Below are 20,876 nucleotides of genomic sequence, written 5' to 3'. Positions count from 1 at the left end.
TTAAAATTAAACTAAAATTTATCTAAGTCTTATCCGAAAGTCTGATAGTCAGGGGCACCTGGGTGGCTCAGTTGGCTGAGCCTGGCTCTTGGCTTCAGCTCAGATCATGATCTCAGGGTCGTGAGATCGAGCCCCACATTGGCTCCGTGCTGAGTGGGGAGTCTGCTCTTCCTCTCCTTCTGCCCCTCTCCCTGCTCACACTTGCTCAAAGTCTCGATCTCTCTCTCTCAAATAAATATTTTTTAAAAATAAAATTCTGATAGTCATTAATTATAACTTTCATTTTGTCTTTTAATTTTATTTTTTTAAGATTTTATTTATTTATTTAAGAGAGAGAGAGAGAGCATGAGTGGGGAGAGGGGCAGAGGGCCAAACAGACTCCCTGCTGAGCGGGAAGCCTAACACTGGGCTCGATCCCAGGACCCTGAGATCATGACCTGAAGCAAAGTCAGACGCTTAACTGACTGACCCACCAGGAGCCCGCCTTTTAATTTTAAAATAATTCTGAATACTTTGGAAGAAAAAATGACTTTTCAAAAATATATATAATACATAACTCTAATTTTCCATTTCTTTAGTTTAATTTACATGTGTAATGGGGATGTTTCCAGATGTATATCCTTTGAATACAATTACATATTTTAAATATCTAGATAAATGGCATATGAGCTTCCATTTATACTTTCGGCCTAGGCTCCCAAATGTCAGAGATAGGCCTACAGCAAAGGATTGACAGATTGCTCTCTACCCACGATATGTGAGCACACATTTTCCCACACCAAGTTTAAATCCTACTTCCAATAATTCTCAGTGATTAAGTAAAAGCTTTGATTTCTATTGCTTTGATTACTAGCTAAGGTGAACTTTTCAAATATATGTTAACTAGTCACTTATAATTTCTCTTGAGGTAATTTATCTCTTCATACACTTGGCCCATTTTAAATTTAGGGCATTAACATTTTTTCTTATTGATTTGTGTGAATATGTTACATATTAAAGATATTCACCCTTAGTCATATTTCTTGCAAATGTTCCCCAAATTATCAATTATTTTAAGTTTTTGTTTATATTTTTTTATAAACACAAAATTCTAATTTGTCTATAGTCAAGTCTATCCATCTTTTGTGATTTCTCTTACAGATTTTATGCTTAAAATATCCTTTCCCACTCAGAGATCAGATAAATATTAATCTTAATTTTCTTATAGTATTTTCACTTTTTAAACACAATTCACTCATGTACCTGGAATTTATCTGGGCATGATATAAGGTCGTGACTTGCATTACTTTTTTTCTATGTAGCTATCTACATTTCCACAAATTATCAAACACATAGACCAATCTTTCTCAGTGACTTGCAATATTTCCTTTATTGTGTGTTAACTTTTAGAGTTTGCTTCCACAAAAATATATTCCCTTCTACTCACCTGTGAGTCTATTCCTGAGCCACATTAACTAATTATTGCAGAGATACGATATTCGAAATTTCTCACAAGATGAGCCCTTCACTTTCCATTAATCTTCTTTCCATACTTTCTCCCATTCTCATCTTTCTATTCCAGGTGAAGTTTGGAATCAGTCCTCAACTTGCTGCCCCTTTGGGCCCTGCCTTAGCAGTAGCTGGAAGTAAAACCAAAGCAGAAGGCCACCTGGCAGAGGTATGGCAGTGGGTGACCACTAAAAATCATTCTAAGTCTATTTAGTAGTAGTTGCCTATTTACTCCAAGATTACTTCTAACTCTAAAATCAGTCTCTGGACCCACAACTATTTTGCTATATATTGGAAAGAGCATGGCTTGTGGTCAGATGGACTACCACGTTGACCTTAGACAAGTCAAATGACCTTAGACAACTTACTTAACTTCTCTGAACCTCAGCTTCCTTATCTGTAAATAGAAGTGGGTTAAATCAACCTCACAGAGCTGTTGGGAGAATTAAGAGATCGTGTAGGTAAAGCAGCCAGCATGGGTCCCAGCATATGGTGAGCGCTCTGGAAATGTTAGCTTCCTTCTCCCTTTTTAGCATTCCTGCTATGCTACTCCTGGAGCATGCTCCTAGTCCTGCTCTGCATCTTTCAAGGCATTAGGGTGTCTTTGCAAAATAGATTCTGCTATGGTTTAAATGGCTATGTCCCCCAAAATTCATATGTTGAAATCCTAATGCCCAATAATGGTTGTGGGGGGGGGTCTTTGGGTGGTGACTAGGTCATGAGAACAGAGCCCTCATGAATGGAATTCGTGTCTCTAATAAAGAAGCCCCAGAGAGCAGCTTGTCCACCTGCTGCCATGTGAGAACAAAATGAGAAGTTGCCCATCTGCAGCCCAGAAGAGGGCTTCCATCAGAACCCAACCAGGCTAGCACCCTGATCTTGAACTCCCCCCCTCCAGAACTGTGAGAGGTAAATTTCTGTGGTTTATAAGCCAGCCAGTCTGTGTTATTCTGTTATAGCAGCCCAAACAGACTAAGACAGATTCTAAGATTGATTCCTCGGAGCACTCAAGGATGTCACATGGACAAAAACCTTCAGTTTTTCTGGAGTCCTGAGGCACCCTCTTTATTTCCGTTAGGACCATTCAGCTAAGTTCTTGCCTGCGAAGATCCTTCTGCCAGTCACAGAAAAGTGTGAATATTTTAAAGGATTCAAGCCAGCTCGTCGACATGTTCTCCACTTCTATATGTATATGTACTCTTTGACTATTAACAAGATGGATCCTCCTCAGCCAGGCAGAGAAAGGAACTACTACCCTGGATGATTATCCCAGAACTGACACTAACTTGGAACCAGTTTCCTTTTTCCATGAGGGCATTACTCCAACAATGGGAATTATCTGTTAAAAAAGAACAAAATAAAAATGTAAGGTAAAGCCATGTTCTCCCCAAGTTGCCCTAAGTTAGAACCAGATATCTCTAGGCAGAGCCAACAGTATCACACATTGTAAACTAGTCTTTAGCAAGGTCTCATCAACCCTGCCCGGCTTCACCCGACCTTGGCATAAACCCTCATCCTGTTTCAGAAAAGCTCCAGCACACTCAGCGTTGATCCAAGCTGTGTTACCTGTTGTTACCTCAGAGCTGAGCTCCACGCTGACCTCCCCCCAGGCCTGCTGTAGGCACTTTCCCCTCGGCAAGACTGTGAAGTAAATGGTTTCTGCCTCTGTGGTATAATAAAAAATAAATAAATATTTGGTCTTTGTCCCTGATTCCTGGCACAGAGCTCCTAAAATCCATGGAATTTACTGTCTTTTGTGTGCTCGTGAGGTGACTCATACTGGGGGCTGGTCACCAGAAAAGCCAACCACATGACAAGAGGGTTAGAACTTCCACCTCCCCCACCCCCAACACCAACCTCCAGGGAGGAGAGAAGGGCTGAAGAGTAAGTTCAATCATCCATGGCCAATGATTTAATCAATCATGCCTATGTAATGGAACTTCTTCCATAAAAATTCCTAAATGAGAGGTCAGGAAGCTTCCAGGTGTGTAAACACACCACTGTGCTGGGAGGCCGGTGCATTCGGAGAGCATGGAAGCTCTGCAGCCCTTGTCCCATACCTTGCCAGATGCATGTCCTTCATTTGGCTCTTCTTGAGTTGTACCCTTTATAATAAACTGGAAAAGTAAAGCACTTTCCTGATTTCTGTGAGTTATCTGGTGAATTATCAAACTTGGTGGGGGGTGGTCATGGGAATCCTCAAATATGTAGTTGGCTGGGCAGAAGTGTGGGTCACCTGGGTACCCCACTTGCAGCTGGCATCTGAGGTAGGGGCAGTCTTGTGGAACTGGGCCCCTTAATTTGTGGGATTTCACACTAATTCCAGGTAGATAGTATCCAAATTGAATTGAGTTGGACATCCAGTTGATTGACGTCAGAGTACTGGAGAACTGGTGTAGAAAAATGACACATATTTGTTGTCAGAAGCAGTATCAGAAAACATCGCACAGTCCCAGACTCCCTACTCCAACCCCCACACCCCAAGTACCACCTAACCTTAACCGTGTTCCTTGGATCCCCAGAAGTACTCCAAGAACTCCATGAATCCCAAATCCAAAACGGGCCCTAGGCTATGAAACTGTCTCTTTCCCTTCTCATCTCCCCTGCCCACCCGACAAGAAATGTCTGTATGCTGTGTCTTGTGCCTTTCCACGTCTGTGCCTTTGACCACCTGGAATGTTTGCCTTCTTTTCCTATAAATTTGAAGTCCAGCTCAAATGACTTCTTAAAGTCTCACCACATCACTCCACCAAATGTCATCTTTCCCTAATTTGGGACAATTAATCTCTACCTCTCTTTATATGCTGTAATGACATGTCACTTTCTATCTTATATTATGGTTTTCTGATGTTCATCATTTATTTTCCCTACTAGACTATAAAACCTTTGCTGGCAAGGAACTTGCAGTCAAGTCAGAGAGATATATTGTGATCCTTGGTTGAATTATCTTTGTATTCACAACCTGGCTTGGTGTTTGGCTCTTAGTATTCACAGAATAATTTCATAAGTGAGTCAATCAATCTCAAAAGTGCTATATGAAACCTACCAGCCTCAAGAGAATGATCAATGAATGGAACATATGCAAAATCTGAAGTAAAAGATCTGTCCCTTTCTACACATGGGGCTTGTGCTAATCAGAGAAAGAGATGTAAGAAGAGATTTATTTTAGGAATTGGCTTACTTGATTATATAGGCTAATACGTCCCATGACCAGGAGAGTGGGGAATGTAATTCAGTCCAAGTCCAAAGGTCTGAGAATCAGGGCAACAGTGGCATAAGTCCCAGTCTGAGTCCAAAAGCCCAAGAGCACCAATATCTGAAGGAAGGAGAAGATTAACATTTCAGCTCAAGCAGAAAAAGCAAATTCACCCTTCCTCTGCCTTTTTGTTTTATTTAGGCCTTCAGTGGTTTGGGTGATGCCCACCCACATTGGTGAGGGCAATTTTCATTAATCTGTCTACCAATTCAAATGCTAACCTCACAGACACACCCGAAAATAATGTTTTACCAGCTACACGGGTATCCCTTAGCCCAATCAAGTCGAAACATAAAATTAACATCACAGGGCTCATGGGGAAACCAAACCTATCTGACTGTGCTAATCACCCAATTTATTTTTTGCCCAGAATCCTGGTTTAGGACCAAAGAAACTGGAATCTGAATGAACCCCCAAAGAATAAAAGAAATCACTGAGGTCTTTCCTCCTAGTCAGAGGACTACTGTTTTTCTGTCCCTTGCTCCCAAACCTCGAAAGCTCCAGGCCATGCCAAATTCTAAGAGCAATTATGAAGTGTTTTTTTGAACCTGCAAACCACAAACCAACTTGTGTGGTTAGACAACCTCCAATATCCATCCTCTGATGATTTGGGAAGAAGTGAAAACTGTCTCACCAATATTTGGTGACTTATACTTTCCAAAGAAGTTACAAATAGAAAATGTGCACACTTGGGGCACCTGGGTGGCTTAGTGTGTTAAGCATCTGCTTTCAGCTCAGGTCATGATCTCAGGGTCCTGGGATGGAGCCCCGCATTGGGCTCTCTGCTCACTAGGGAGCCTGCTTCTCCCTTTCCCTCTGCCTGCAGCTCCCCCTGCTTGTGCTCTATCTCTCTGTCAAATAAATAAATAAAATCCTTAAAAAAAATGTGCACACTTTTAAACAATGAAATATGGCAAATTATACCACACCCATCATCCCTGAAGACTGAACAGGATCCCTTTCTCTTTCCCTAGGAGAACTATCACAGCTCCAGGGAAATGTTTTTCCTTTAAACTCAACAGCTGATGAGAAGCTCTGAAAAAGAGAAATAGGAAAGGAACCGAAAGGAAGACCTGAACACTGATCTACATTAAGCTGACTCAACTAAATAAGTGGTGAGACTCATCTGTTATACTTCACTATGCAGAGGGATGCTTCCATTTTATAGCTGTAGTAAATTCAAACCAGAAAGCAACATAATATTGGCATTTCAATCCAGAAGACTCCGATAAATACACACAAGCACACACTCTTACATGCGTGCTCCCTGCCCAGGCCCCTCAGCTCTGTGCGTTGAAAGCTTTATGAACGAAAGCTTGCAGGATATCCAGAGACTGCTGACAAGATTCAAAGGGATAGAATTTTACAAATCCTTATAAAAGAACTGGGAGCCCTTGCCAATGGGAATTTGAAATATGTTCCTCCACTCCTTTGGCTGTACAGAAGAAAAAGGTCATAAACAACTTGCCAAGAACATACATTCCCACAGAACATATCACCCTCATGCTAAGTGCTCACCCTCCTCTCCTTTTAAGCACTAGGAATCAGTGACATTACTGGGATAATACAGACCTGCCTGGCACCTTCAATCACTTGGCAAATTATAGAACAGGGCTATGTCACTTTAGCTACTAAAATAAGGAAGCAGACTGACATTACCAAATAAGCATGTGCAGTGCAGGTGTGTAAGAAATGGGGCAATATTTCAAGTGCTTGGGAAGTGACAAATTTTATGTTGAGCCACATCCACTGTAGGGCACCATATGATATTTCTTCAAGGTGCAGGCACTGCATGAAGGTAAACTGTGCTATGCACATTGGTAAAATGTTTATATTCCATCAGCTTTCTTGCCAGAGGAAAGAAATAATGGTGCTTTGTACATATGCCAGATGAATTTTATTATAGAAGCCACAGCTTATTTCTAAATAAATTATTAAATCATCAACTCTTAAATGAAATGGAATTGCTTGCACTGATCTCCCAGCTAAAAGATGCTCTTTAGTAGAAAATGATTGTCCCAGAATAGGAGAGTTAATTCAACCACATGCTTCAGAAGATTGTGGAAAGGTAAGAAAACCAGTATTTATTCAGCAAAATGCCAAACACTGAGTAGACACTTGCTATGTGACTTAGCTAATACCAACCTACAAGAAAAGAACAATTACTCCCACATCAAAGATGAGAAAATTCCAAGAGGCTGGACCACTTGCCCAGAGACATGATGCTAAGAAGTGGTAGTAATGAGATTTGAAAATCTAGGTCTTACTAAAACCTAAGCTCATTTAAATGCCATATGCTAACTCCCAACCTGGACAAAGTAGGCCTAGATAACCTTGCCCTGGCTTTTGAAGCCAAAATTAAATATAAGTAAGTCACCTGTAGTAAGTCATTCACCTGTCAACCATTAGGTGCTAATGTCCATATATTTTTGGTAATTGGCAGCACACACTGTACATTTGATGCATAAAGACTTTATACCCTAATATAATTGCTGTTAGCAAAACAAAAGACTTGCTGGTCAAAAAAAATGGTCAAAACAAATTTTTTTAAAGATTGTATTTATTTATTTATTTGAGAGAGAGAGAGAGAGCACACGTGAACATGGGGAGGGTATGGGGGAGGGAGAAGAAGGGGGAAAGAATCTCAAGCAGACCCTGCACCGAGAACGGAGCTCAACATGGGGCTCAATCTCATGACCCTGAGATCCTGACCTGAGCTGAAACCAAGAGTCAGACACATAACCAACTGAGCCAACCAGGCACCCCCAAAATTTTCTAAAAAGTGGAGTAGAATGGGAAGCTAAGGATCATCTAATTCATGCTTCCATTTATTCATTCAACAAATATTTATTGAGTACCTAAGACCATGCACTGCTCTAATCACTAGGGATATAGCAGTGAACAAATCATATAGCATTTCTAGGCTCATAGATCTTACATTCTAATGGTGAAGACAGGTAATAAATAATATCTTTACTATGGAGAAACCTGGCAGACACTACCTTAATCAAATGCTGAAGGTTAACATCACCAATAATGTATGGATGTCATTTATGTCCTGATATGATGTGATAAAAAGGGCATTTAACCTCTGTGGTACTCTTTCAAAAAAAATAATAAACAACACGTAACTCCAGTCTAATTATGAGAAAACATCAAGCAAACTCATATTGGGGGCATTCTACATAATATCTAGCCAGTACTTCACAGGGCTGTCAAGGTCATGAGAAACAAGTAAATTTACACACATATGGAAACTAAACAACACACTCCTGAACAACCAATGGGTCAAAGAAATAAAAAAATATGTCCAAACTAAACAAAGGGAAAAAATGAGAGCGAGAGAGAGAAAAATCAAGAAACAGATTCTTAACTATAGAGAACAAATTGATGGTTACCAGAGAGGAGAGGAGTGGGGGGATGGGCTAAAAAGGTGATGGGGATTAAGGAGTGCACTTGTGATGAGCACTGGGTTATGTATGGAATTGTCGAATCACTATATTGTGTACCTGAAAATAATATAACACTGTATGTTAACTAACTGGAATTAAAATAAAAACTTAAAATATAAAAAAAAAAATGGACCACTGTAATTCAGGATGTTGATTGTGGAGGAGGTGGGAGCTGGCAGGAGTTATATTTGAAATCAGTGTACCTTCTGCTCAATTTTGGTGTGAACCTAAAACTACAGTAAGAAAAAAATATTGTTTTAAAAAAAACTGAGCAGCTTCTTATAAAAAGATTTGATTTTTTAAGAGAATGGGAAGGGAAAAAAAAAAGAGGTAAAAAGTTTTCCTCTTGATAAGACCCTGTGCCTCAACTTTTGCTATTATAAAAACATGCAGAACAGAAGATTAGAGCAAACACTTTTTCCCTATGTTTGTTTGTTTTGTTTCTTAAAGTCCACATATAAGTGAAATCATATGGTATTTGTCTTTCTCTGACACTTAGCATTTCACTTAGCATGATGCTCCATCCATGCCATTGCAAGTAACAAGATCATTCTTTTTAATGGTTGAGTAATACTCCGTTCTCTCTCTCTCTCTCTCTCTCTCTCTCTCTCTGTGTGTGTGTGTGTGTGTGTGTGTGTGTGTGTGTATACTACAACTACATCTTCTTTAACCATTCATCAATTGGTGGACATTTGTGCTGCTTCCATATCTTGGCTATTGTAAATAATGCTGATATTAACATAGGGATGCATGTATCCCTTTGAATTAGTGTTCTTTGATTCTTTGGGTAAATACGCATTAGTGTGATTGCTAGATCCATAAGGTAGTTCTATTTTTAACTTGTTGAGGAATCTCCATACTGTTTTCCAGAGTGGCTGCACTATTTGCGTTCCCACCAACAATAGAAGAGGATTCCTTTTTCTCCACATCCTCACCAACACCTGTTGTTTCTTGTGTTGTTGATTTTAGCCATTCTGACAGGTGTGAGGTGATATCTCATTACAGTTTTGATTCAATTTCCCTGATGATGAGTGATGTTGAGCATCTTTTCATGTGTCTGTTGGTCATCTGTATGAAAAATGTCTATTCATGTCTTCTGCCCATTTTTGATTGGATTATTTGGTTTTGGGGTGTTGAGTTGGATAGTTCTTTATATATTTTGGATACTAATCCCTTCATCAGATGTCATTTGCAAATATCTTCTCCCATTCAGTAAGTTGTCTTTTAGTTTTGTTGTTTCCTTCACTGTGCTTCACTTTTTATTTTGATGTAGTCCCAATAGTTTATTTTTGCTTTTGTTTGTCCCAGGAGACACAGCTTGTCCTTGGAGACACAGCTAAGAAAATGTTGCTATGGCCAAAGTCAAAGAAGTTACTGCCTGTATTCTCTTCAAGGATTTTTATGGTTTCAGGTCTCACATGTAGTTCTTTCATCCATTTTCAGTTTATTTTTGTGTATGGTGTAAGAAAGTGGTCTAGTTTCATCCCTTTACATATGGCTGTCCAGTTTTTCCAACACCGTTTGTTGAAGAGACTGTCTTTTTTCCATTGGGTATTCTTTCTTGCTTTGTCACAGATTAATTGTCCATATAATTATCGGTTTATTTCTGGGTTTTCTATTCCGTTCTATTGATCTATGTGTCTATTTTTGTGCCAATACCATACTGTTTTGATTACTAGAGCTTTGTAATATAACTTGAGATCTGGAATCGAGATGCCTCCAGCTTTGCTTTTCTTTTTCAAGACTGCTTTGGCTATTCAGGGTCCTTTGTGGTTCCATGCAAATTTTTAGAATTGTTTGTTTTTTAGGACTTCCAGTATTATGTTAAATAAAAATGGTGAGAGTGAACATATCCCTTATCCTGTTCCTGAACTTAGGGGAAGAGTTCTCAGTTTTTCCCCACTAAGGATGATGTTAGCTGTGGGTTTTTCATATATGGCCTTTATTATGTTGAGGTATGTTCCCTTAAAACCTACTTTGTTGAGGGTTTTTATCATGAATGGAATGTTGTACTTTGTCAAATGCTTTTTCTGTGTCTATTGAAATGATCATGTTGTTCTTATTCTTTCTCTTGTTGATGTGATGTACCACATTGATTGTTTTGCCAATATTGACCCACCTTGTAAAATAGAACCAGAAATAAAACCAATTTGGTCATGGTGAATGATTATTTTAATGTATTAAATGTATAGTCATCGAGTGGGTATTTTGTGGTATCTCACTGTGGTTTCGATCACAGCATTTGATTTTTAGTGGTACCTCATAATGGCACATTTTACAATTTTATGGATGAGAAAAATGAAGCATAAGAAAGTTAAGTCCAAGGTCATATATACCTAAAAAGTGTAAGAGCTGATCTTTACTGACCCCAGACACCATAACACCAGAACCGATACTCTTTTTTTTAACCAACTAGACTTTAAGTAGATGATAAATAACTGTACAAGTGACTATAACTTTAACTGACATTCCACAAAACATGTTTGATTTCCTAACTTGTACAATGTCGTTTGTAATCTTACACTTGCGTATGCTTCAACTTAACACATTTTTAAAACTTTTTCCCTATCTCCATTTTCATTCTGCTAGCCACCTTGAAGTGATATTGTTTAGTATAAATTGTACTGCTGAATTTGGCTTCAAGTTATAAACACTAATGTTATATCATTATTGGAGACATTGTGCTTTCCAAACATTGATGGTGTGTTTTATTCTTTCAATGAAATATATGCAATAAAAAACTGTCTTCAAAACTGACCTTCAATCTTCTGTTTTATCTTGAACTGTAATCTATTATTTTTTAAATTTCATTCTTCTCTACTGGTAATCTTTTTAATTGAAATATAATTCTCATGGCATAAAATTCACCTTTTATTTTTACTTTTTTTTAAAGATTTTATTTATTTATTCAACAGAGAGAGACACAGCGAGAGAAGGAACACAAGCAGGGGGAGTGGGAGAGGGAGAAGCAGGCTTCTTGCTGAGCAGTGAGCCTGATGTGGGGCTCGATCTTAGGACTCTGAGATCATGACCTGAGCCGAAGGCAGAGGCCTAAAGACTGAGCCACCTAGGTGCCCCTAAAATTCACCTTTTAAGGTGTACAATTCAGGGGCACCTGGATGGCTCGGTCAGATAAGCGTCTGCCTTCGGCTCGGGTCATGACTCCAGGGTGCTGGAATTGAGCCCAGCATCTGGCTCCCTGCTCAGCAGGGAGGCTGCTTCTCCCTCTGCCTCTGCCCCTCCCCACTACTTACACTCTCTCTCAAATAAATAAATAAACCTTTAAAAAAAATAAAGTGTACAATTCAGTTACTTTTAGCATATTCACAAAGTTGTATGATTATCAACACTATCTAATTCCAGAATGTTTTTATTATTCTGCAAAGAAACCTTGTACCCATCAGCAGTCACTCTCCACTTCACCTTCCTCCCAGCCCCTGACAAACATTAATCTATTTCCTGTCTCTGTAGATTTGCCTATTCTGGACATTTCATATAATGGAACCACACAATATGTAGCCTTTTGTGACTGGTTTCTTTCACTAAGCAAGTGTCCAAAGTTCACCCAGGTTGTATGTAGCATATATCCAAATTTCATTCCTTTTTTTTTTTTTTTTTAAGATTTTATTCATTTATCTGACAGAGAGAGACACAGCGAGAGGGAACACAAGCAGGGGGAGGGGGAGAGGGAGAAGACACAGCGAGAGAGGGAGAAGCTCCCTGCTCAGCAGGGAGCCCAATGTGGGGCTCAATCCCAGGACCCTGGGATCATGACCTGAGCCGAAGGCAGACGCTTAATGACCGAGCCACCCAGGCGCCCCCAAATTTCATTCCTTTTTATGGCTGAATAATATTCCATTGTATAGATACACCCCCATCTGTTTAACCATTCAGAGCCCATACTCAAACTTCTCTGCTACATTACCCATCAAAACACAGAGAGTAAAGTGCTGCCACTACCTGATATTGAGATTACAGGAGGAAGACCAGGTTTGATGCCAAAGGACAATGAGTTTAGTTTTAGACATATTAAGTATGATGTTCCTGTGGTACCTCTGGCTGCAGATGTCCAGTTGTTTACAGTTAAATATGCAAGTCTAAAGCAGTCTAAAGGTCTGAGATGGACATACCGATGAGGAGAAGGAGAGCGGAAACACTTAGGGGACAGGGGACACTGAAAACGTGGGAGTATATTAGAAAACACCCAGAGAGATCAGACAGAGCACATATAGTACTTGTATTTGCAGGGTTCTGCTAGATAACATAATTACCCCTAAATCTTAGTAGTTTAACAAATTAATTTCTGCTACATACAAGGTCTACTATAAGTCCAGTTGTTCTCTAGGGAATCTCCCTCCAAGTGGTAACTCGGAGATCCAGGCTGACTCCATCTTGTGTCTCCACCAACTTGATCCATCCGCACTAATGATTGCTGCATCTGGGGAAGAAAGAGCTGGAGCTCAGGCAGGAGCTGAAACAGCTGAAGTTGGGGAGTGAAGAAAATCATTGCCTCTTACGAGTCACTGCCACTCACAAGGCACTTACTAGTTATGTTTGGCCCCTACCTGTGTGCCAACAATTTAGGAAGTGTAGTATTATGGATAACCAGAAATGGGAGAAGAAGCAGGTAATGGTGAGTATTAGCCATGTCTACCATATTTCCTATGGTGACAGTCTCAAATGTCATTCCATCAAAGGGGATGGAAAGCGAGAATCCTCTAGGCAAACTTATTGAACAGAAGCAGGGCCTGTTCATAATTATTCACTCGCAGGTATATACAGAGGGAACTGGCACAAGAGATCACCCTGAGGGAATGTGACCCCACGGAGGCCAAGATCTTAATAGGCTCTGTGGCCTCCACAGGTCAGGTGTCACTTAGGTACAGTGCCATGCGACCTCACTCACCCAGTAGTTGGATCTTATGGAAAACTGGAAGCATGGATGCCGCCTAAACTCGGCCCATCCCAAAAAAAAGAGAAAACCACAAGAGGGGAAGAGAAGACCAAGGTGGGAAGAAGGCATGAAGGTGAAGCCCATTCATCTCTGTGCCGACCACTCCAGCTGTCTCAGTAATTATTGCATTAAATGTGTGACACAGTGGGGAGAAAACAATTATCAATAACTAAACCTGACTGGAGTCACTGCCAATCTTTCCCTGATGAACTTGCACTATATTTCTATGCCTAAAAATCCCCAGGGATGTTTATTAGGATCCCAAAAGGTCAGACCTGGTTGCTTTGACCTCTTGCTAACAAAGCAGGAATTCACTAACACCCCTTGAAGCCAGAGGTCTCTGCTACCACCACCACCACCACCCTGCCGACCTGACACTTGTCCTTAAAATCAGAAGCTGTTTGACAGCCTATGGGAGCAACTTGATCCTACTGTTTCCAAGGAGTTGCTCCCTAATCCTCTGAACCCCATTACCCTCTACTCTGCCTCTCATGAAAGGAGAGAATAAAGCTCTCCTCCACATGGCTTATGCTTCTACCAAATGGCTCAAGTGTAACGAATGTTTATGGGCTAAATATCCCTGTTAAAACTCAGATCACATCACAACATATATACATAAATATATAGGACATGTACATCTCAGATCATACCAAAATACACACACACATACACACACACAGGATATGTGTCAGTGTGTACATGTATACATATACATGAAGATCTCAAAACCAAGAGGCAAGTTAAAACTAGAAACACAATATGGGCAAGACCAAGAAGCATAAGATTCCCTGTGCATGCCAAAATCAGCTAAATATATAGACTTTAGAATGAATATTAAAACCATGATTATAAAATCTAAAGGAAAAGTTTTTAAAAATCCATGAGAAGTGACTCTTTATTAGAACTTTCTGTATCTTCCCTAGTCTACCCCACTTTCCCCTGTAACAACCTAATCTTAGTTAATTCTTATTTAATCTGGACTAATAGACACAACACAGTTTATTACTACATAATTATAACTGGAACATGGAACTGCTTAGAATATAGTGTTTGAAGAATTTTTAATGAAATTCATTCATTTATTTAATAAATATGTATTGAGGATCATACAAGGCAAAAAGGATAAAACAGCTAGGATACACAGTCCCTGCCTCAAAGAGCTTATCAGTCTAGTAAGGAAGGCAGACAATTAGGTATTTATAATATAAGGCAGTAAACACCATAACACATGTAAGAAGGACAACTAACCAGAGAAAACTTCCAAGTGGAAATGACATCTAATATAAGTAGCCTTTGATAGAGGTAAGGACTACATTTCTACACAGAGGAAAAATTATTTCGCAAAGGCCAAAAACAAATGTGTGCAAGTGAAGAGTGGCAAGAAATGAGGCCGGGAAGTAAGTAGGAGCCCAAGCACATAAAGAATTTGGAGTTTATCTGGAGAGCAATCAGAAGGTACTCCAGGGAATTAAGCAAGGGATCGCCCTATCAGATTTTGCTTTAGGAATAATGCTCTGACTAGGGAGAATGGATTGAAAGAGGGATAGGACACAAGGCAAGGGGGACCAGTTAGGAAGCTGTTAGAATATCCAGGCAGGACGGGACAACAGTAGCCTGATCCAGGGAATCCAGTGGCGGTGGGAATGAAGAAAAATGGACACCGATTTATGACATGGTGAATGAGTGGATGCAGTGGCCATTCAGTGAGCTGCAATGCCTCTCAACCTTGACTCAGCAGATGCATCACCTGAGGATGCAGATTCTGACCCAACAGGTCTGAGATGGGACCAGGAACTCTGCATTTCTAATAGCTCCCAGGTGCCTGCAGCACAGTTGGAGCAAAAAGGAGCCAGAAGACAGAAGAGGAGGAAGAACACTGAAAGAAAAAAAGAGATAAATTCAGATGTAATGCATTGAAATCCATATGGTAAATTTAAGTGGAGATCTCGCCCTGTAGGCAGTTAGAGAGATGAGTCTGACACGCAGAGAAGAGCTGGGCTGGAAGCAGAGCTTTGAGTCACCAGTAAAAATATTGTGGAAGTTGCCTCCACCCCCTCTCTCCCATTTTAAATGGAATAGTGGGGCTGGAAGCCAGATGGCAGTGGGTTCAAAAGTGAAAGGTATAGAGGTGGAGACACGGATTCAAGAAATTTAGTTGTAAAGGGAAAGAGAAGCACAGAACAATAGTTGGAGGACAGTGTGGAGCTGAGAAAGGATTTTTTTAAGATAAGACTGACTTGAACATGCTTAAATGCTATTAGACATAGCTGTCCATCAATAGGTCGTTAGGAAAATCAACCAGGCTTCCTGTCTGACATTTCTACTTCATCCTTTCTAACAGTCAACAGACATTCTATATTGGACTAATAATTTTCCTGTTAGCTTTGACAGCTATATTATAACTCAGGTCTCCTATAGACACAATACTAGAACATAAAGAAGGCAACTCTGCCCAGGATCTACCTACTACCTACTCGCCTTATTCTAAGGCTCTTTCTCTAGGAGCCATATATTGAATGCTTTCCTATCATTTTCACCACCAACAATAATTTTATTTTTCATATTACTATTATATATCATATTACATTTTGTATGCCCTTAGAGCAAACCTGACATAAGCAATTAAAAGACGGCACCCAGGGGCACCTGGGTAGCTCAATCGGTTAAGCATCCAACTCTTGATCTCAGCTTAGGTCTTGATCTCAGGGTCATGGGTTCAAGCTCCAAAAAAAAAAGACGGCACCCAAGGACTTAATCACTGAATACCACTGAGAATCGTAGAACATATGAAAGTTTAGAAAGGACAAGGAAAAGTGGACAACTACTTCACTAGGCATATGGAAATTAGGAGTTCTGCTGGCTGGCCGCCAGAAACTCGGAACCGAAACCAAGGAAAGGTCTGTGCTCTCTTAGAGTTTATTACACTAATTACAAAATAACAATTTGCAAAGGCACAAATAAAGTGTGGAAGACTGAGATAAAGGATGAAACTCAGCAAGAGATGGGGAATAGAAGGACATAAAAAAGAATTGTTGAAGGCTTTGAAAGAAAAAACAAAGATGAACGATAAGCGGAAGAACAGGGAAAGGATAGAGTGAGTCCTAAAGGTTGACCTCATCACAGAGTATTTATATAAGAGATATGGAGCTGCAAGATAAGTTTGCTAAATACTTTGAGTAAATTCACATCATGACACCAAAATTTATGCAGGAGATGTCATTGTTATTTACAGTTCATTAAAAAAAAAAAGTAAAAGGATAGCTATTTTGGAAAAAAAAAATGAATCATACACTTGAAAGGACCTTGAAAAATCATCTAGTTCTTGACAAAGGAGTATAGCTGTCAGCCTCCAGCCGTTAGCACCTGCAGCATCTGTCTCGGACTTCTAGCCAAGGTCACACTCTTCCAGGGCATCGCCCAGCCAATAACTGAGCACGGCAGGGCCACCATAGTCTGGCTCTGTGCACCTAACAAAAGCCTCCTCTTTGCCCTCGGCTCCTGAGCTCCCTTTCATGTTGTCCAGGACTCTGTGAGGTCTACCTATCTCACACTTCCTATCACAGGAATCAGATCAGCATTCCTTTGCATAGGCTTTCCCCACCTAATCATGCCTGCTCGGCTTTTTACCTTTCACGGGCATTATGTCCCCAGTCCCCCAGGAAATTTCATGAACTCCTAAGTCTACCTCCACGGCTGTCTCCTGATGGATACAACTAATGCAAAGAACATATTCACAATTCTCGTATCTGACAAAAGACAGACTCTACAAAGGATCTTTGAAATACAGTAAGACAACCCAATTTTTTTTTTTAGATGGACAAAGACTTCATTTAAAAAGATATGCAAATGGCAAACAAGCACAGGAAAAGATGTTCTGTATCATAAGCCCGGTGAAAAATGAAAAGTAAAATCACAGTCAGATACCATGACACACCGATCAGAATAGCTAATATTGAAAAGACTGACAATTCCAAGTGAGAAAGAGGATGTGTGGCAACTTACATTTGCATACATTGCTGGTGGGCGTGTAAAATGGTACAATCATTTTGGAAACCAGTTTGGGAGTTTCTTATAAAGTTAAATTTGTATTTACCATATGACTCAACATTTACACTTCTAGACATTTACTCCAGAGAAATGAAACCTTGTACACAAAACACCTTGTACAAAAATGTTCACAGCAGCTTTATTGATAATAGCCAAAAACTGGCAATAATCCAAACAATAAATGAGTGAATAAATTACAGTATATCCATTCCATGAAAAGAGTACTTAGCACTTAAAAAGAACAATGTACTGGTACATGCAACCACATGAATGAATCTCGAAAACACTGAATCAAAGTGGCTTCTGCGTCCAAGAAGCCAAATACTTAAAAGGACATATATGATTTCATTTCTATGAGGTTCTAACACTGGCAAAACTAATCTTGGGTGATAGAAATTGAATCAGAGGTTGCCTCAAGGAGTGAGGGACTGACTGCAAAGAAGTACAAGGAAATTTCCCAGGGTGATGGAAATTTCGACACCTTGATTCAGTGGGGGTTACACAGGGGTATATATTTGTCAAAACTCATCAAACTCTACACGCAGAATGTATGCATATTACAAGTAAATTATACCTCAATAAAATTGATTTTTTTAAATGTATTCCCGGCATGTATAAATACTATACTAAATAAATACTAAACAAATATATAAATACTGTATCTAATAGAATCTGTTGGTATTGCAAGTAGAATATTTATCTCATTTACATTTATATGGTTATTGCTAGAAAGTAAAGAGGCTGTTGGTCTGTTTATTTTTCTTACAGCCAGCAGCCTTATCAAATTCCCTTATTCTGTTGTTTTTAACAGAATTCCTTTGGGTTTTGTAGGCATATAATCATATAAACAGCAAAAAGAAATAACTTCATCTCTTATTCAACATTTTATAGATTACTTTGTTTACCTCTCTTATTACATTTTCTAGTCTTCAAAAGAATGTTGAATAATAAAGGGCATCACCAGATGGCCTTTTCTCTACCTTCAAGGAAATAACTGAGTGTTCAGACTACTACCTGCAGTTGGATTTTTCATAAAGGGTTTATCAATTTGTAGTTTCTTTCCATTTCATTTTATTTTGTTAAATTTTTTCAAATGACTTTGCAGCTTAGATAACATACGGCTTTTCTCCTTTAAACTGATTCCAATGAAATATGCTTATAGATTTCCTAATATTGCAACAGTTTGCTTCCCTTGAATAAAACATCTTGAATTACTTTTGATATGGTACTGGATTCTCTTTTAAATACATATTCATAAGCTAACTTGAACTTGGGAATTTTTTTATACTATCTTTATCAGGTTACTATAAGGCTGGCTTCATAAAATGATTTAGGGAGTTTCTTTTTCTTTGCCCTAAAAGAGTAAAAAATATTTAATTATGCATTTTTTTTGAAGATTTATTTATTTGAAAGAGAGAGAATGAGAGAGAGCGAGGGAGGGAGGGGCAGAGGGAGAGCGAATCTCAAGCGGACTCCCCAATGAGTGTGGAGCCCATCTTGGGGCTCCATCTCACAACCCTGAGGTCATAACCTGAGCCAAAGTCAGATGCTTAACCAACTGAGCCATCCAGGAGTCCCATCCATTGTTCTTTAAAGATTAAAAAGGATTTAAAGGATTTACCTATGTGTCAAGTCTTCGTGCTATTTTTTATAATGGATATTTAATTTCCAGTTTTTCTAGGGTAGTCTCTTCGTGTTTTCTACTTATTGGGTCAGTTTTATTAGAAAGTAATTCACATCTCCTAGGTTTTCAAATGTGTCGTTCTTGAGTTTTAGTTAGTATAGTACTTGAATTTCTGTATCATTTCCTCCTTTCTCATTTCTACCTTGTATAATTTTGTTGTTTTTTTTAAGTCGAGGTCAAAAGAGGATTATCTAGGGCACCTGGCTGCCTCAGTTGGTAGAACATGTGATTCCTAATCTCAAGTCAGGAATTTGAGGCAACTATTTAAAAAATAAACACACACACACACACACACACACACACACCCCTCCCCCCCCCCCCACCGGCTGGCTACTCCTGATCTCAGGGTAGAGAGTTCAAGCCCCACAATGAGTGTAGAGCTTACTTAAAAAAAAAAAATCATCTATCTTATTGGTCTCTTCAAAGAACCAGCTTTAGGATTTATTTATGTATTTTGGGAATTTTCTATTTTATTAATTTCAATTGATATTTTCATTGCTTCTCTTACTATCATTTTGTTGCTAATTAAGATATACAGTAAGTATGTATCTTTTTCTTTAATTATAAAGACATTTAAGCCTATAGAATTGCCTCAGTACAACTTTCATTTGGTCCCATGTTTTCTGGTAGGAAGTGTTCAGATTTTAATTGCTTATTGTGTGTCATTTTAATTTTTATTTCCTTTTTGATCCAAAGGAAATAAGGTAATTCTAAAGCCCAGTGTAATAGTTTAAATTACTGGAGTCTTTTATTATTATTTATTACTAATTTTGTTGGATTATGATCAGAGAATATGACTTATAAAATGTCTGGGTTTTTAAGGTATTTTATGTGGCCAAGTATAGAGTGTTTTTATACATATTCCATGGACCTACCAAGTAAATTATATATACGTATATAATATATATGTAATATATATGTATTTATGTATATACTATATATATACACATACTAGGTTTGTAGTATATATGTTCTAATTACTATATATATGATGCAAAATTCTGAGCATTTAAAATTATCACGTAAACCACCCATCCACCCTCACACGCATGCTCATGGTAGCCCTTACTTCGCTTATCTTTTTTTTCATAGCATGTATCCTTTATGATCTTGTAACAATGTAATTTACTTATACAGTGCTTATTGTTCATCCCGTCAATTCCACATGAATGTAAAGCGCAGGAGAGCTGCTAAGTTTTGTCTGCGGTTCACTGATGTATCCCAAAAGCTACAACGGTGCCTGGCACCAGAAAATACATTAAATAAATAAATCATCATTACCACATGACCACACAAAAAGCAAAACAGCAATACTACCGGTGTCCATTCAATTCACTAACATCCGTTTCAACATCTGCCACGTGTCAGAATCATGCTGGAGCTAAGTACATGTAGATAAACAAGTCCCCGTCCTCACGCAGCCAATAGGGCATCTGAGAAGGAACGGGAGCCAGTGAAGGATACCGTGAATCAACAAGAAATGTATTCCTTTCATAAACGTACTTTTTGTATGTATTGATCTCAAAATGGCCGCAGTGGCTACCTTTTCGACTCTATTGTCGTCCTTTGCTTCTAACAACTAAACACCATCGGCTATCAAATCCCTAAGACGTACGGAGGGGGCTTCTAAAAGAGACAGCGACCTTGGCCAGTAATCGCCCATCCACCGGACGACCTCGAACGGTGTTCCCAGGGCGCGGGGCTCCAAAACCCACAACACTCTAGAGACCGCGGCCGGAACGCCAAGTGTTTCACTGAGCGTCCCGGCTGCCCTCCGAATAGGTCAAGGTCGGACGGGCCCCGCGAGGAAGGAACCCGTCTCGCCCACAACAGGCGCTCGCCGACACTTTGGGTCCACGGAAGGAGCCCCAACCACCAGGGAGGAAGAAGCGCGGTCCTCACCGGAGACTCACCCGCCAACACCCGACACCACACACGAAGGGGCAGCGGCAGCCGCCGGGCGCGTCCGCCTCGCAGCCTTCGCCCCGCCCCTCG

General features: G+C 39.6%; 1 long non-coding RNA gene across 5 annotated transcripts; it reads right to left on the bottom strand.

Moving 5' to 3' along the window:
• Positions 1-562: 562 nt before the first annotated feature.
• LOC113911268 lies at positions 563-20,871 on the bottom strand. Of its 5 annotated transcripts, none has more exons than XR_003516418.1 (6): positions 20,795-20,870; positions 12,511-12,634; positions 4,670-4,804; positions 3,549-3,878; positions 3,055-3,153; positions 563-2,827 (listed from the first exon to the last, which is right to left on the bottom strand). It is a non-coding gene; the product is annotated as an uncharacterized LOC113911268 (long non-coding RNA). The 5 variants fall into 5 exon arrangements; XR_003516415.1 differs by lacking the exon at positions 3,055-3,153 and adding an exon at positions 14,898-15,026 and having other exon boundaries at positions 20,795-20,809; XR_003516414.2 differs by lacking the exon at positions 3,055-3,153 and having other exon boundaries at positions 20,795-20,862.
• Positions 20,872-20,876: the final 5 nt, after the last annotated feature.

The sequence above is a fragment of the Zalophus californianus genome, chromosome 12, assembly GCF_009762305.2.
Source record: "Zalophus californianus isolate mZalCal1 chromosome 12, mZalCal1.pri.v2, whole genome shotgun sequence".
Lineage (NCBI taxonomy): Eukaryota > Metazoa > Chordata > Mammalia > Carnivora > Otariidae > Zalophus > Zalophus californianus.
Note: the sequence above shows the minus strand (reverse complement) of the source record. Positions and strands in the feature narration are given on the sequence as shown.